This window comes from Mauremys mutica, chromosome 24 (assembly GCF_020497125.1).
Source record: "Mauremys mutica isolate MM-2020 ecotype Southern chromosome 24, ASM2049712v1, whole genome shotgun sequence".
Classification (NCBI taxonomy): domain Eukaryota; kingdom Metazoa; phylum Chordata; order Testudines; family Geoemydidae; genus Mauremys; species Mauremys mutica.
In genome coordinates, this window is record NC_059095.1 from 18561503 (window position 1) to 18565962 (window position 4460).

The 4460-nt window shown below is 46.7% G+C and overlaps 1 long non-coding RNA gene across 1 annotated transcript; it reads left to right on the forward strand.

Annotated features, from left to right (window-relative positions):
- Positions 1-375: 375 nt before the first annotated feature.
- Positions 376-4139, forward strand: LOC123355998. The gene is made up of 3 exons (XR_006575258.1): positions 376-1114; positions 2103-2363; positions 4067-4139. It is a non-coding gene; the product is annotated as an uncharacterized LOC123355998 (long non-coding RNA).
- The last annotated feature ends 321 nt before the right edge of the window (positions 4140-4460 follow it).

Here is a 4460-nt window from a genome sequence, read left to right on the forward strand (position 1 = left end):
TTTTAATATATACGCATGCCTAGTCTCTACAGCATTATATTGTTAATATCTCAACAAGCGCCAAAGGTTAGGAATGTGAGGGAGTTAAAAACACACCGAACACTAAACCAGGGAGTTAGAGTCAGAACTGTGAGATGCTTGTGTTTCTTATCAGTCCTTCAAACACTGTTTCTTAACACAACACAGCTGGCACCAGCCCCCTCACTTATCTTACTCTTTCCCAGGGCTTTGTGAGACAATGCTGCTTCTCAGTATTCCACTCTGGGTTTACCCAGAAACCTCTGCTAGCCTGACTTCAGTCAGGTTGGCATAACCGGTTTTGTACTACATCTTTATTCAGGCCTAACACTATCTTAGGGGCTCATCTGGTTCTAAGAAAACCAATCGATCTGTGCCTGTGACGGGCTGTACCTGGGCTTTGAGGCTTTTTACAAGAGGCCCTGTGGTCCTACTACACCCTGCCCCAGGAAAAGAGCCACAAATCTGGGTCTGTCTAGAGAGGCCTCAGGAAAGCAGCCAATCAGAGCCCATCAGGCTCATCTAAAAGGAGCTGCATGGCCTCAGCAGGTCAGTTCCTGGCAGGAACTGGAGGAGCAAGAAAGGGTGCTGCTCTCTGGCCACAGAACTTCAGGGGATAGCTAGAGTTTGATTCTGGAAGCATTTGTTTAAGCTGTGTTTGCAGGAAGAGAGTCCCTAAGAACTTTAACCCTGAGGTGAGAGTGAAGCTGAAAGTGGCTGGTAGGAAGAAGCAACAATGAACTGAAAAAAAAAAAGCAGTGCCTAGCTACTGTTTACAAGATCCATGGTTTGGAAGCCAGAGTTATGGGCAGGCCCAGTTCCCCTACCATCTACAGTGGCATAAGCCCCAGGAAGGGGAAAATGCTTATGGAGAGCTTGAACAAAGGGCAGAATTTCAAGGACCCAGAGTTGGGGCTGGAGACCCTAGTGAGGGCAATGGGACTGTTCTTGACTATCCCAGAGGGGTTCATTTGGACTTTGGGACTTAGCCAGAGGCCTGAGCAACAGAAGACTCACTGAGGTCAGCTGGCAGGGTTCCCCAGGGGTGAGAAAAGGACTGTGGTACCAGACCCAGCCACTAAGAGGCTCTCAAAAGGTGAGTGGATCCCTATTATAGTGCCCAAAAGGAAAGCTCCATGTTTTTAAGACATTTCTCATTTCTGTGGAATAATAAAGTTCAGGGTTGGCTCTAGGATCCCACTGCTCATTGCTGTAGCTCAACTAACACTGCTGCAGAGCACTGTGTGTGTCTGTGCCTGTTTGGTGAAAACCTTGCCCCCTGTAAATACACTCAAAGTCAACCTATGATGCAGCTCTTGTAAAATGCAGCCAATTAACACCACAGTGATCATGGGTGTAAAGCTGTGGCCTCTTTTTGAGGGTCTGCTATTGCCCAAGATCTAAGTCAAGCTGAGGCAGTGTTTGGGTGATGTGCTAATTTATGAGCTGCTTGATGCCTGCACCGTATTTGTCATGGTTTTGCCACACATAATGTTGTTGATCTCAATTTGTTCTGTGGCATTACATTGTTCGTGGTGTTACTTGTCACATGCACAAACACTCTTCCTATCACTGGTCCATCTGTAGTGGACCTATATGTGGATGCCTTGCCCTGATAACAGCTGCAATGGACAAGCATTACTACAATTACCTGTGCTCCTACACAATGCTGCATTTTTGAAAGGCCCGATTTTATGGAGCCAGGTGTAGACACTGAGGGGTGCATAACACCAGCACAGAGACAGGCAAACTCTCTGTGCTGACCAAGCCCTTAGTTTCTTGCAGAGTGGCCTCCTGTTAATGTACTAAAAATTAAGTAGGCCTCAGCTGTGTGCTGCTGTATACTTTCCATCTTGTGCAATTATACAAGTCCCCAGTTTACACAATGGTATGGAACAGGGGCTTAGTTACATCAGACCCTGAATCAGGGAGAAAGTTCCTTAAATATGTAGCATTCTATTAGTTATATGCTGGTACCTGGTCAAAGGGGGCTTTTTTGCTTGCTTAATTATTCTCTTGTCTGTTGTGCTGTTAATATGTGTTAATTAATGGCAGTTAAGGACCATCTTGTTCTGTTTGTACAGGTCCTAGCACAATGGGAATCTGGTCTGTGACTGGGACTATGAGGCAGTACTGGAATACAAATAATCACATGCTGATCTACAGAAATACTTTTGTACCCTGGCCATCCCCACTGGCTTAAGAGATCAGTCACTGAAAATGGAAGTATGTGAACTTGACCTCTGCAGTTTAATTCAGTCCCTTCATCTCCTGCACTGAGTGTTCTTTCTGCTCAGTATATGCTGTCTGAATGCACAGGAGAACCCTGATGGATGGTGACAAAGGTAAGTGGTGTTTCTTCTCCTTCTCTCTTTTCTCTTTACAGATCAGGCTGCAAGTAAGACCTGTGACCCATGACCATCCCTGGCTGCCACTCAGATGGACAGCCCTGAGGCTGTGTCCAGGGCACCTTTTATACGCTTGCCCAGGAAACCCCTTAGAAAAGACAGCCCCTGCTTGGGAAACCCCTTAGAAAAGACAGGAAGCGCCCCTGCTTGGGGCTTGGGAAACCCCTTAGAAAAGACAGCCCCTGCTTGGGAAACCCCTTAGAAAAGACAGGAAGCGCCCCTGCTTGGGGCTTGGGGAAACCCCTTAGAAAAGACAGGAAGCGCCCCTGCTTGGGGCTTGGGAAACCCCTAAGGAAAACTGGTTCTGACTGGAACTTGTTTACAACTTCCAGGAGAACTGTTCAGTGTGAGTAAGGGCAGAGGGCCCCAGTCCCATGAACTAATGTCTGCAGCCCTTAGTTAAGCAGAATAGAAGTCAGGAGGAATGTACCTGAATGAGGGTTGGAGGGTCTGTCCTGCATTCCATGCACCCCTTGGTATCCTCAAAACTTGCTCTGGCTGCAGTTGGCATTTTGTTGTGTCAGAGCACAGCCTGAGCCCAGAGAGAGCTGCAGTATGTGGCTTTGTGAAGAAAAAGGAGAGTGAGTCACAGTAGTAATAAATCTCTGAGGGCTGGTCTTGTGTTGGGGGTGGCATGCACTGGACAATGTCTCCTGACGTGATCATGAAATGCCATATTTCATCAGAGAAGCTATTAATTTAAATCCCAAATCTTACCTCACTGGGCAAGATGTTGATTGATGTTACAGATAGAGATTGGCTGCTGCACATCACAGAAGGGCTAATAACTATTTTGTGGTGCCCAGATGGACGTTTTAGAGTGTTGTTTACAATGAGGGGTCTCAATCTTTTTCTTTTGAAGCCTCCTGCCCCCAACATGCTATAGAAACTCCATGACCCAGCGAGGGAGGGGCCCTCCAGGATTCAGATGTGTGTGTGTTGGGGGGGCCCCTCTGGGCTTCAGCTACGGGCAGGATTCTGCCCTATGGGGCTGGGACTGGGGGGCTTGGGAACTCCACAGGATGTGGCGGGGCTCAAGACTTTCCCCGCAGAGCAGGGGGATTGGGGTCCAGTGGGCCGTGGGCCTGCAGTTGAGAGTGGCTGATTTACAACACAGCACTACAATAATGAGAGTGAGCAATTAATCCAAAGAGAGAGACAGTTTGTTTGAACATGGGTGTAACTAGCTGCAATTTACATATAAAACAATGTAGATTACAACAGTGCTCCAGGAGGTACACTGGCATGGGAGGCAGCTATACTGCCATCACCAGCCATATACCTGCGGTGATTCCCTTAGACAGGAGGAATTCTCTAACATCAAGCTGCAGCTGGTTTAAGTTCACTGAGTGCTAGGTACATGGTGCAAAATTAACTTGGTGGGCCAGAGAATAGAGCCCTCTGAGCTCACAAGCCACAACTCTGAGTAGCTGTCTATTAACATTTATTAAAGAGACAAGGTGGGTGAGATCATCGCTTTTATTGGACCAACTTGGAAGTGGGAAGTTGGAAGCAACTTGAAAGTTAGTCAAATAAAAAATAATTCCTTACACACCTTATCTTTCTAATCTCCTGGGACCAACTCGGCTATGACAACACTGCATATTAACATGTATATCCTGCACTTTCCTTGCATGTAGGATGGTGAATTATACCAACCAACTGAGGCATGAGGAAGTGGACCAAGCAGTAGAGATGACTGTAAATGTCTGAAGTGATATCACACCACTAAATTTTGTGACAGTAGACAATGGCAATGCTAATACCATGATTACATTTGCTTCTAAAAGCTGCCTGGTTTCTTTGGTGCTTCCTTAAAGAGTATTTCCAAAAGACATTTTGAAGTGCTAAGGTTTCCTTTTGAGGGAAGTAAACAACATGAATTTCAGTGCTGCCGATCTTCTCATATCAAGTCAGGCTACTCCTCCTATTGATGTGCAGTATCTGGCCCCCATCCTTCCTATCTGGTGACTATTACAAGCCAGTGTAAGCTGAGCTGCCTTAAGGCTGCTCTACTTTATGGCAGCCCAGGGG